This window comes from Balaenoptera borealis (assembly GCF_965194805.1).
Source record: "Balaenoptera borealis genome assembly, chromosome: 7".
In the NCBI taxonomy this organism is placed as follows: domain Eukaryota; kingdom Metazoa; phylum Chordata; class Mammalia; order Artiodactyla; family Balaenopteridae; genus Balaenoptera; species Balaenoptera borealis.
In genome coordinates this window covers 113,810,630-113,824,727 of record NC_138864.1, presented here as the reverse complement: position 1 = coordinate 113,824,727, position 14,098 = coordinate 113,810,630, and the positions used below count along the sequence as shown (strand labels likewise).

The 14,098-nt window shown below is 39.3% G+C and overlaps 1 long non-coding RNA gene across 1 annotated transcript in view; it reads right to left on the bottom strand.

The window, feature by feature from the left end:
- LOC309631585 overlaps positions 1 to 14,098 on the bottom strand; it is a 481,022-nt gene that overhangs the window by 297,073 nt on the left and 169,851 nt on the right. The gene's annotated exons all lie outside the window — the stretch shown is intronic.

Here is a 14,098-nt window from a genome sequence, read left to right as displayed (position 1 = left end):
TCTACCAAGATAACTCTAAGTCCACTTTCAGAAATGATGGTTTCAATACCTTGGGCTAACCATAAAATAATTACAAACTGGTCTAATGATGCAGCCAAAGTGTCTTCAAAGCTGTAGTATTTTTGCCATCTGGTCGAAGACTCCACTTGAGCTAGGCAAGTTGGAAGGGTCCATATCTCCCCAGTAAGTCAAAGCCAACTGCCAGTGGGGAGCAGAAAAAGGGATGGGCTTCTGGGCACATACATGGAACAATTTATAGACTGGTGCTTAATAAAAGCAGAGTACCTTGTAAAGTGCAAATGCAGACACATTCATCGTGAATGCATTTCTTTTACAAGTGAACCTTAATAGGAGAAAAGTACTCATGGGGATGGATGGAGGAGATGAAAGGAAGGCATTATCTTGACTGGGATTTTTTTGACAGCAAAGACCCTATAAGGATAGGGATGGTGGAAAAGCCTACAACATATTTTGTTAGCCTCTCACCTAATATTGCTCCTCCATCATCATTCAGCCAAAATAGCAGCCCATGAATCAGTAATGAGATAAGGTGAACTAGAACAAAACCCCCAAAAGGAAAAAATGGTCCTGTAAATAACCGTGGCATTCCCCCTTTTCTCAGGACATGGCAGGAAGCCAGGGGTTCTCTGCTGTGTGGAGGATGATCTCTAACACATCATATAATAACTCCCCGATTCTCTGTGAAAGCAAGGCTTGGAATGCTAATCTCCACTGCATAGGGTATGAAATTAAACTTAAATTCTCAAGAATTATTCTACCCCAGCCCCAGCTTCAGACATCTTGCTAAATCTCACTGAAGTCTTGAAAACATAAATACAAAGGATAGACTCCAAAAATCACTGACTCTCACAAATAGGAAAAAAAGGACCATCTTCAGTATTTCACAGAGTGGTCCACCAACTCTCTCCGCCCAATCAATCTGAGTTTTATGAACTTATTTACCCTAGTGTTCTTTAAGCCTGGAGGAAGGAAAAGGAAATGGAAACAAATCGGCTGTGTTTCCTTAAACAACCTTAGACTGAAGACAAGGTTTCCTTCCAATCATCAAGAACAATCCTTCAGTTACCAGGCATGTCCTTATTCAATTCAGTGACTGCAGCCTCCACACCTGGACTCGGGTAGACTTTCTGATTTATCCTGATTGTATGAATCCTATCACACTATATTCCTAAAATGACATCATAATGTCTTGTTAACTTGGTAGGAGCAGAACTTCAAATAGAATTTAACGAATGCTCTGAATAGTTATCAAGTTCTACTAAACTGTGTGAGCATAAAAAGAACAAAACTAAACTAAATAATTTCATTTGTGGGTCCTTGACCATAAGAAGCCTTATTTGAGGAAAGAAAAGTTACAGTCCTTTCCCCATTGAGAAAACAGATATTTCTTTAGGAATAAGAGATACATACTTCCTTCCATAATATGTAATACTTAGTTCCATATTTCTGAAAGTCTTAAGTTGTTTCACAACTTCTTTAAATGAAAAACAAAGGTAAATATGCCTTAGGATTCACTGGATGAGGCAATACAAAATACTGTCTTTCACAAATTGAATTATTTTAAAATAGTTCCCAAACATAAAAATTCAAATTTTATCAACCTTTAGTCATGGGATTTTCTAATGGAGTGAAGCAAAGGGCTTTCTTCCCATTAATCTTCTCCCAAAAATAATAAGGCAGATCTGCATCCTTGGATGTGGAATATCAAAGCATTCAATCTCTCTCTCTCTCTCTTTTTTTTTTTCTGGCTTGCTTTTAATTTAATTAGTTGAAACCCTTAAGCTTTTAAAAGTGGAATCAATCAGAAAGCGAGAGCCCAGAGAATAATGTCCCAACCCCTCTCACGTAAATTCAAATGTTAGATTCTCCTCTGGAGTAAAACAGTCTCTTCACTGTCTACAAGTTTATTTCTGAGTTACAAAAATTTTCTCCATGTTTTTCCCTATCTTACTGTGTTTTTCTCCTGTATTCCCCTATTCAATCTGGGCTGCCAGAGGACACCTTTTCCCTTGTATCTGGAAATTTAAGCAGCAGACAGTAACTGCTCCAGGTTTGTCAAATAGATGCATTTTCAAACTACTTTTCAAAGAAGATACAGAGTCTTGGAATATATTTATACAAGGGGTAAGGTGCATAATGTTATTCTGAGCATTGAACAAGTAATACCTACCTTAAACTTATGTGGACTCTTAATTCCCCTAGAAATAAAAGATATGGAACATTTTAATCAGAGAAAAACATATCATGATCTTAGAAATCTACTCCCTCCTGCACGCTTTCTCGTCTTCCCAATCTTTCAATTTTCCAAATAAGGCACCAAAAGTAAAGTAAATGTTCAGCCCTGTTTGGGTCACAAGTAAAATCATGTAATTCAAGAATATTTCAACACAAAGGAATGCAAACTGACATGTGTTTCTTTTTTGAATTTAAAAAGAGAAATAAAGAACAATTAGCTTTCAATGTCTGATTTCTGTAATGTAATTTTTTAAAAGGACCAAACCTTAACCAGCAGAACATTTTTTGATATATTTATGTATATATCCATTACAACTACTATATTAAGTTATTCATGGGGTTGGCTAAGGAGTTTATATATCTAGGTTATTGCCACATATTTTCTTTTGTTCTTTGGAAATGTGCATGGAAGCCATACAATTTACATTAGAGAATGACAACATGGAAAATCCTGACATCATATCCCTAAACTCCTGGGAATGGAGGGATGCCTTACAGTGTATACAGATACAGTGATTGAGTCAATGTACTCAACTTGCTCTTAGTGGAGATACAAATGTTACATAAAAATACACTAATCACATAGAATCATTTTTCCCTCTGTCTTGTGATTGTCAGATCCATCAAATATAGGAGAAAGAAATCTTCAAGTATCTCAGTTTCTGAGATTCTTGGAGAATTACATGAATACCTCAGTTATTATAAATGACCAACAGATTGAGATGTTTGCAATAGATGATATAAATTTTAGACTTCTAAGTCCAAACTTGTATGCTTTTAAGGTAGTCATAGCTGATAATTAAACTTCTTACCAATTTATTTAGAGATATGCCAACCTGCTATCTCTTGGCAAGGAGGAAGGGAGAGTTATTACTGATCTATTCTGGGATGTGGTCAGGAGGAAAGTGGGCAAGTTGTATATAACTGCTCTGATCAAGAATTTCTGGAATCTCTGAATTCCTTCCCTCTGTGTTAAGCTAAACAATATCTGGCCATCTAATGTAGTTTTCTATTGGCAGCATCTGGTCTAGGTTTGCATTAATTAAGTTAGGCAACTTAACCAGTGCTGGAAAATTGAATTCAGACTTTCTAGTGAATGCATCCTTATCAAGAAATTTGACCATATCCAAAGTGGTATTCCATTCTCCTAGGAAGTGCATCTCTAAAGTCTGTCTGAACAAATGTTAATTCTCTGACAATTATATTGATCAGTAGCGATTAATTCCTAAAAATCTCTTTGAATACATTTTCCCTTCCAAATTCTGATTATCTATTTCATCCCATAGGCTCTGTCTAGTTTAAATTCATTAACTAATTTATGCTTCCTTGCATTCGAAATGTTTATAAAGAGCTCAGCACAGTTATAGGTGCCAGGGATGCAGCAAAGAACAAAATGGGCCCCACCCCCCCAACCCCTGTTTTCATGGAATTTACACTCTTGCTGGGGACACAGGCAATGAACACAGTGAATAATGTTTTGGTTACATATCGCATAACAAACCAGCCAGTGCCTTAAAACAACAATGATTTTATTACCTCCTGACTCTCCTGGTGGGCTGACTGGACTCATCTGGACGGTGCTTTTGTTCCCTGTGATGTTCGCTTGAAGGGCTGGGACGTCCACCATGGCTCTCTCACATGTCTGACTTTTTAGTGGAAATAGCTGGAGAACTGGACTCAAGTGGGACACTGGAGGGCTGAGCCTCTCAGTTTCTCCCTGTAGTCCAAGGACTCACTCTTTCCACACAGCATTGTCTCTTTCTACAGAGTCTGCCCAGCAGAATAACCAGCCTTTTCACAGGGCAGCACAGAGCTCTCCAAAGTACAAAGTTGGAAGCTGCCACGCCCTGTTAAGGCTTAAGCCTGGAACTGGCTTAGCACCGTTTCTGCCACATTCTCTTGGTTCAGATGAGTCACAGAGCCGCCCCAGATTCTAGCGGAGGGGGCACTACCCGAGGGACTGAATCCCAAGAGGCAGGGTTCACTGGGGGCCATGTCTGGGGACAAAGCACACAAAAAAGTAAAATATATAGTAGATGTGGGGTAAGTGCAAGAGAGAAAAATAAAATACCAAAGGGCAACAGAATATTGGGCAAGTGCTGCAATTTCGAATACAGTGGTCAGAGGAAGCCTCCAAGAGAAGGTGACATTCAAGCCAGCAAAAGTGTGAAGGAGGTGAGGGAGCAAGTCAGGCAGCTATTGTCATCGGGAGGGAGGGAGCTACAGGCAGAGATAGCAGCAAGGGCAGTGAGTGCAAAGCCCTGAGATGGGAGCTCCCTGCACATCCGAGGCAGAGCAGGGATGCTGTGAATGAAGTAAGCAAAGGATAAAGGAGTAAGAGATCAGGAGGGTAAGGGGAGACGAGGTCAGCACCAAGGAGCTTTGGTGCCAGAGGAATCATTTTATTTCTCCCGCGGGAGACACGGCTTCCTCAATCACTGGGCGGGGCGGGATGGGGGAGAGGGGGCAGGGGGCGGGGGCGGGGAGGGGGAAGGGGGGCAGACCCGGAATGTTGGCAAGCCCTTTGGTGGCTCAGATTTCTTCAGGATCAAAGGTTTACTAATATAACTGGTGAACAGCTCATATCCCATTTTTTCCCTCAAGATTTATGCAAGATACGTGGCAACATTCTCAATTGCCCTGATCTAACGCAACAAGCTGGATGATCCATCTCTGAGTTTGGTTTTCATCAATCTCAGTCCCATGACAACTAGTAAAAAGAGATGCTTGGGGCATGGTGACAAGAAGACTCTGGATTTTAGTCCATGCCTCAAAGTGCAAATTTTAACATTTGAGCTCACAATTCCCTCAGTTTCATTTATCCAGGTCTATTGCAAAAGCCAACAGTTCCTAGAAGTTTCACCCACAGTGTTCCAGGCAGCCCAGTGAATGACCTTATTTCCTAGCTCTCCACTATATGTCATGAACTTTTAATTTCCCATCTTAGAATTTTAATGTCAGCCCCATTGCTTTTTATGACATTTTAGCTTGATAATTAATTCCACATACAGCAATCATCTCTGGGGGCTGTGTGTGTGGAATCATCTCTATTCCACACCTAAAAATCTCCCCTATGCTTTTGTGCTCATTTCTGCATCATTTAGTGTTCTTTGGTTACAAGCAATAGAAACTACTATTCTTAAACTGAAGTGTGTGTGTGTGTGCAAGGGAATTTCCTGAAAGGATACTGAGTAGCTCAAAGAATTGAGTGGAAGAATTTAGGGAAGGATAGAGGATCAGAGGAACATTAATATAAAGACACAAATACCCGACAATTCCTCATAGGCCTCAGTTCCAGTCATTTTTGGTCCCTCTCTGTCCCTGCATTCTTGGGACACACTTCCTGGGAAGGAAACTCTGGGTGGCCTGACTTGGGCCATGTGGCACTCCTCTTGTCAGAAGTCCATTGTCTTCTGATTGGTAGCCCACCAGAATCACATGGAAATGAAGTAGAGAAAGTCTTCAAAGAAGGGCACACTTGTCAGAAATAAAAAGGAAATATTTAAAATGAAGCATTCAAATAATAAATATTTTAATCATTTATTTTAATGATGTTTAACATTAAAAATAAAAAATACTAGGAAATAAGCATTGACATGGGTTGGAACCATATTGCACAGAAATTTGAATGCAAAGAAAAGGGTCTTGTTAGGTGACAAAGTGTTGTTGGTATTTTTTAGTAGAAGACTGAAGTGAGAAACGGTGTCTACACTTGAAGAATTTTAGTGTGTCGCCTGGAAGTGGTTTATAAGATAAATTTGAGTAGTGAAGCACTTAAGATGGGGAGACAATTTAGGAAGTTGTTGGAATTTTCCAACTGAGAAATAATGAATGCCATTTGGATCTGTCATACATTTTGCCTCTGGCAACCCAGTCATTTTTTCTCTGGATTATTTCTTTTTCTCTTCTATCACTGTTGCCTTATTATTTTCTTTGTGATCCAAGGAGATCTGACTTAATAACACATTCCGCTTCATGCTTTGGGAGCCTAATGCCACACAGAGTAGATATCTCAGAGAGTAAAGCCGATTTAGAGAGCTGACCAGTTGTCATAAACTTCCTGGTTCTCTGCCTTCAAAGCCCTCCATTTCTATTAGCATAAATCAGGTCACCTTGACCAGCAGACTTAGTCCCAATATAGGCTTTGTGAACCCTCCTCTCCTTAGTTATTTAAGTTGATCTGATTCAATAATAAGAAATCCGTCGTCAAGCCAGTCTTGCTTTCCTGTGCTCAACTTGTGTCCAGGTGTAAGAAACTTCCACTTTATTACCCTTTTCTACCATGTCCTTAATTAAATTCCTTGTAGTCAACCCAGTATTCTTACCCTTATAAGACTGGGCTCTGTTTTCCTCTCTCAATCCCCTGCCCTAACCACACCACCACCATCCCAGGTATAGTCCTTTTCTGAATCTCTTCCACATCCTGACAGACTCATCTGATGCAAATCAAATTTCCAGGCCAGGGTATATATTCGTATTTTGATTGATCTTAGAGTACTTGTTGCCATGTTCCCCGGGCTACATTTCAGCAAACATTTCCCTTTTTTCTGGACTTCTCTGATGCTAGCCTCTGGCCAACCTGTGGCCTACATCTCTGTCTTCTGGATGCTGAGTGGAGGATTCTGTCTGCTGGGTTGGACTTTCCTCCTACCAGCTGCAACTTTGTCTCCTCCCCCATCACCTTCTTTTCCTTTCCTTCCTTTCAGCAGCTCCCATTCATGTGTGGGGAGCTCTGCTTTTATATTTAAGCCCTTCTGAATCTCCCTACCTGCTTGAAGTTATCCCCTTCATCTCCAGGTATATGCTGAAATAGGGAATTCATTTAAATGGAAGAGAAATGGACAAAAGAGAGAGTAAAGAAAACAATATGAAAGGGTGACGTAAAAATTCTTTATCTTACCCACACATACACTAATAGGGACTGTCCTAGATATCAATTACATAAGAATTCTAGAGAGAGCTAATAGATGGAATTGTTTACCTGGAGACTGCTGGAGAACTAATTTGATAGAGAAAGGGGTGAGGAACGCTAAAACCAAAATACTAATTCTAATGTAAGGGTTCTTAATGTTTTTTGTTCCATGAGCTCCTTTGGCAGTCTGGAGAAGCCTATGGATCCCTTCACAGAATAGTGTTTTTAAATGCATAATATAAATTATATTGGATTATAAATCATTCCAATTATATTGAAATGCAGTTGTCACTATACTAACAAAAATTTTTGATGCAGAAATATTTGTGTTTCACTAGCCATTAAATAAGAAGATCGAGAGTTTAGTCTAATAACTACTGAAGACAGTGGTAATATACATGATATTTGTAGCTACCTGTGACAACTGTAATATGAGACTGTGATTCCTATTCATGACAAAGTCAGAAATCCTGCTTATACTCTTGTGGTTTGTTGCCCATATTTGCAATGGAAGAAAATGTTAAATTTTAGTTTGGTTAGAGACGAGTGAAAATAAACATGATTTGTTTTCCTATTTAAGTCCTGAACCCCCACATTTACTTCAGGCACTGGTGAGCCCGTGTGCCACAACTACTGAAGCCCAAGCACCTAGAGCCCGTGCTCCGCAGCAAGAGAAGCCACCACAATGAGAAGCCCACGCACCGGAACGAAGAGTAGCCCCTGCTCGCCGCAACTAGAGAAAGCCGGCGTGCAGCAACGAAGACCCAACACAACCAAAAAATAAATAAATTAAGAAAGAAAAAAACTCATTAAAAAAAAAAGAACATTATTCCAATGGAAATCATGGTCACAGGCAAGAAAAGAGTGTTGTATTGTGATCCTTAGTGGCCCCATTCACTATTTTATCCGGCTGGGAACTGCCTGTCCTCCTAAACACTAGGCTGCCCTTCCTGTCAAGCCCCAAACACACCGCTTTTCTTTCCTCTTTGTTCCCGTTATTTCCCCCATTGGGAATGCTAGCTCTCCTTGCACAGCGTCACCACAGTCTCCTCCCCCAATTCTTACCTAGCTTCCTGTTTACTCATTGTTCTTGAACTCATTGATTTATTCTTTAATTCAACCAACAGTTTTTAAGTGCGACAAAAAAGGTATGTTACATCTCTGTCCAGATTAGATTTCTATGTGATAAGGTGAGTTTAGGCTGAAAAAATAGACATTAAGTTAATTCCATGTCAAAGTGATTATTCCAGCCTGAGATGCTATTATTTTTCTTATTATAAATTAATTCTAGGATGGGAAAATTGTTTATTATATGGGTCTCTCACTTTTTATACTCTGTCTTTTGTTTAGTTTTGGTAATAAATGTGTAGTTCTTAAAAGGAAGTCACATTATTTCCAAGAGTCATAAAGATGTTTTTTCTAACATGTGCCTTAAACTCAGCTTCTTCAATGGACTCTTCAGAGTTCTGCCATGAACTCTGCTTTATAATTCCTAATTATGTTTCTCTTTTCAGGATTGTTTTTCATTTACCATATTTCAAATTCTAATCAATTATGTAAAATTATTTTTGCTGATTATCAGTAGTTGGAGTCTACTTAGAGGAAGTCTCCAAGAACTTGAAAATATATTTTAAAAACAAATGGATTACCTTCTGAAAGTGAATCTAAGAAATCAATGTTTACTAGGTCACATGCAAAGAAAACTTAAAAACTATGGCTATTAGATCAAGGAATTGAGTGGTGCAAGATTGACATCACAGAGTTATCAAAAAAGGATGTGTCAATCAGAATTAGGAGTCTGGAGGTGGTGGGGAGAGGTAAGAAAGGATGGTCAGCATAGGGAAAGGGGTGTTGCGGTAGCCCATGTTGCAGTGCCATTATGAGCATGCTCAGAAGAGGGAGAAACTTATGCCAAGACACCCTATCATATCCAAAACAATTGCCTTGACAGAACTGATCTCAGTGAGCAAATATCTGTGCCCCATTTATGTCTACACGTAGGAAGAAAATCAATGCCATGTCAAAATGAGTATTGCAGCCTAAGATAGAGGTATTTTCATCACTATAAATTAATACATGGAGATTATGATTTTATATTTCAGCTCTATAACATGGTTAATGGGAGTCTCCTCTGCCATGTGTGTCCAATGTTGGTATGCTGATAATTCAATCTTTGAGTCAGTTGGGGTCAGTCCTTGAACCATAAAATACTACTCAATGTAATGCTGCCCTGTGGGATAATTTCTAGTGTGCAGCTTGCCTTTTCCAAGTGATACTTGCGTTTCATGTACCTGTTTTTGAAATTTCTACTGTTGATATGTCATTAAAATTGCCAGAGTAGAAAGTGTTCTATATTAAATTATTTAAAATAATTATACTTCTTAGTAATAAAATACAATATTACAATAGTAATATGTACTTATTTACTCCGGTATCTATTGGGATGAATAGAATTAAACCCAAGTTAGGAAACACATCAAAATTAAATTACCAGGAAATCACGTTCCCAACCAGTGGACTGCAAAACAAACTTAATAACCTTCTGAAAGAAGTCTCTTCTCACATTTTACGAGAGTGGAGAAAAGAGAGACTTCAAGATGACACAGGGCTTCCCTGGTGGCGCAGTGGTTAAGAATCTGCCTGTCAATGCAGGGAACACGGGTTCGAGCCCTGGTCTGGGAAGATCCCACATGCCGCGGAGCAACTAAGCCCGTGAGCCACAATTACTGAGCCTGCGCGTCTGGAGCCTGTGCTCCACAACGGGAGAGGCCACGACAGTGAGAGGCCCGCGCACCGCGATGAAGAGTGGCCTCCGCTCGCCGCAACTGGAGAAAGCCCTCGCACAGAAACGAAGACCCAACACAGCCAAAAATAAATATAAATAAATTAATTAATTTAAAAAAAATTGCTATTATAAAAAAAAAAGATGATACAGAGAGAAGAGAGTTCTTATATATCAAGAAAAATCTTCAAGAGTGGAACGACTCTTCTTACAGAATTTATATAAGCTGCATAAAGGCTCATAGAAAATGTGTGTGTAGACTGTGTCATTATCAAAGTGTCTGGCCATGTTCTTGCTAGCTAAAAAGCCAATTTGAGAAGAAAAATTTAATAGGACAGAGATGAATAACATGCAGCAAAGGGAGATTTATTTTCTTTCTGTCATCCTGTTACATGATGAGCTCATTTTTAATGATACTCCAATATACACTAAGCACAGTATTATTAAGGCATAAAATATTTTGGCAATGTGGAAAATATATGAGAGGTGTGGTCTATCACTATCTTGATTAATTGGATAGAATCCACAACAAAGTGAGTTTGCCCTCTGGGTTTTCCAGCAAAATCTTTCACAGTTTTCCTATCCAGGAACTCAACTGTCCTGTCTTAAATGTATTTATTTAAGTTATTGTTTTTTTTAAAATAAATACTCAAACATGTTGCCAAATGAATGTGCATGTGCATACACTGCGCCCTTCCCCCACACACCCTGCATTTGGCTGCCTCAAAGAACAAAGCAGGACCCGTGTTGCTGTATTAGTCAGCTTGGGCTGCTTTGACAAAGACTGAGTGGCTTAGACAACACTTATTTCTTACAGTTCTGCAGGTTGGGATCAAAGATCAAGGTGCCAGGGGATTTAGTGTCTGGTGAGGGTACTTTTCCTGGTTTGCAGATGGCCATCTTCTTGCTATATCCTCACATGGCAGGGAGGGAGAAAGAGAGAGACTAGATTCTCTTCTTATCAGGACACTAATTCCATCATCATGGGGGCTCCACTCTCATGAGCTCATCTGAACCTAATTACCTCCCAAAGGCCTAATTACCCCCTAATTCCACTGGAGGTTAGGCTTCCAACATACATTTCAGGGGGACACAAACGTGCAGTCTGTAACAGCTGCTGTAGATTAATCTCTGCCTAGTGGTAAGTACATACTTGATAGCTTTTGTGTTACCTCAAAGCATCACAGAGCAATCCTGATCAGACACCCGGTCCTTCATACATACTCAACACTGAGAAAAATCTCAAGGACATCTCTGATGAGTTTGAAATCAATACTCATGTAGTTATATGAAAGAAGTTATAGAAATAATGAATTATTCTACTAATAGCTTTAATTAGATATGAAAAAAAACCCCAAAGATTTATCAGAACATAGGGAAATCTCAGTAGATTTGGACCTCACCAAGACGACAGCTGGAAAATGTTCCTCTACTAGCAGTTTTGAAAACCTCAAAAGCAGCAGGTCATGGAACTCTGCTGTTCCACAATGAATGTGAAGTCATATATAGTCTGACTATATACAGTCTCTTCTATTTAACCTAATATCTTCCATGTTGCCCACTATTCTGTTTACGTTGCTCACGATCACATCAGCAGGACCTCCAAAAGGTCTATAGCACCCAAGAGATTACTGAGCTTACTGGGTCAGCATGCAGCCCCAAATCATAACCTGGGGACATGATTTATCCACTGATTAAAGAGCTATTCCACCAGGGTGGGGTTTTGCTATTCACTGATATATCTCTGCTGCAACTGCTTTTTAATTTCAATGGCAGGTTGTTCTGGACTCTGTGAAACCATGACTAGGAGAGGTACTTCTAACCTGAGGTAGCCAGCTATGAAACCCTCTGTTCCATGGTCCTGGTTCAGTTAAACCCTCCGTTCCATTTGGTAATCACAGTGATTTCAGTCAGTCCTCTGTTTCACAAACCTAGAGCTTTCTAATTAAACAAACTAAGTAAAATTTGAGAAGGCTGTCTGTTTATATCAGTTCTAGGGAAACCACAATCCACAGTCTAGCTAATACCAAAGATTTCTGCCAGTGAGACCATTCCTATTACAGATTTGGGCTCTGCCTCTCATTTCAGTATTCATACATTTCTTGTCTTTGGTAATTTAGTGCCACCACGTGGCCCATGACACCCGGGAATTCCATCATCATCATTAAAATCAGGCAAGTCAATCTGATAGCAGCAATTCCCACCACCAAAATTGGCCTAAGAGAATAGCCACCGTGAGATGTCGGAGTTCCTTTCACTAACGTATTTTGCACACCTCTTGTGAAGTAAGTATCCTCTGGGTTTTCTAGGGGATGTATTTAGGGAGTGGGTGAGCAAGTCTTACACCACTCTAGCATTCCAGTCTTCCTAAACCTTTGGATACCTTTGTTGGAAGGTCTAGCAAGTACCTCATCTTCCTTTTATGCAGATCACTTTTGGGTCCAGGTTTTAGTCAACCAAGCAAGCAAACTGTTAGGGCCCCTCCAGCCACCTTTGCCAATATTTTGAGTACAGAATTGTGTCTTAATTCACCAATATTAATGTCTAGGCCCATTCCTTACACTCCTCATCAAATACCTTAGGACGCATTCCTATGCATGTTTCCAAGATTTCTATTGATATAAGTTGGCAAATTTTTGCAATTCTTTGTGTGCATATTACACCTCCTCAAATGTTATACTTTGTACTTTACACTCTGGGGACTGTTATTACTTGAGTATGTTTATAGGACTAGAAACAATGAGAAGTGGTGAGGGCAGTTCCTAAGGAGAATCAGTAGTTCCCTAAACTTATAAAATTATGAAATGATTCTGAAATTATATCAGAGAAGCCCATTACGTAGTCTTCAGGCAAGAGGAGACTAACTCCCCAGACAGGACATAAAGAGCTGCTTTTATGAGTCAAGGATACTTGGCAGAAAATAGAAAAAGGTCCCCAGCTTTATCAGAATCTGCCCATATGTCCCCATTCCAATTTTTTAAAGGGTAAATAATAAAATTATTCTGGTTCTAACTAGAATCTTGGACTGGACATTTTCTTTCCCCAAATTCTCCAACTAAAAAACAACCAACCAACCACCCACCTCATTATAGTTATTTTTTTCTAACATGTTCTGTGGTAGCAACTGCTTGACCTACCAAATTTGTGCCTCTTTTTAGGCAGGCACTTTGTTACAGATGTCTACAGGTGATAATTTAAGGAACTATTGTGCTATCATGGACTATCAATGTCTCTCTGAGCAGAATATCAACAGCAACATAGTAACAAGTACAGATAATACAGAATCAATTCAGAGAACCCTCCTTAAGATTCTGTTCCTCTAGAACCACTTCCATCACCAATTTCTGAAGTCACGTTTTTCTCAGAGAAGCCACTCTTATAAGTGACATAGAACAAGAGATTTATTATAAATATTAGGCCCTTCCCAACTGTGGGATCTGTGGACAAATCTATGCAAACTCTTGCCTAAGCTGGATTGTGCTTGAAGTCTTTATGAAGCCAGAGAGCAGAGAAAGCTGTAACTTGTGGAAATAAACCAGAATCCAGAAAGACAAACTGGAACCAGAGTCTGTTTCTGACCTACCTGGTTGATGCTGAAGGCCTGCAGGGAAGCTGGTATCTTTTATAGTGAAGTTGCATATGTACCTAGGCCAGGACTTGAGAAACCAAACGAAAAGACCTGATGGGAGTTGGAGGGGCTGGGTTAGATGCTGCCCCATGCCAACAACTGAGTTAGCAGACGAGTGACTACACACATGGGTGCCACATCACCTCAAGTTCTATACCCACCATCAGAGCATAAGAATGGCTGCTTCTTCTTTTCCACCTTCTAAATTTGCACCCATTTCTCCTGTGACCAAGTACAATCTAGAAATTCAAGAATTTTTTATTAAACAACTCTTGAATAGAAGGATAAAGATGTTACTAATTAAATTTTTTGGAAAAATAATGGTAATGAAAATCAGATAATGAACATATCAGAATATATGGAGTACTTTTAAAGCAATACTCAAAGCAAAATGCATAGAAAATTATAGCAATAAAAGTAAAAAATTAAAAATAAATTATTTACTGCCATTTTCAAACTTTTCCAGGACTAACAAATGATGTTACTTGATTAAATTGATTGGTCCCATAAAAGGAACAGT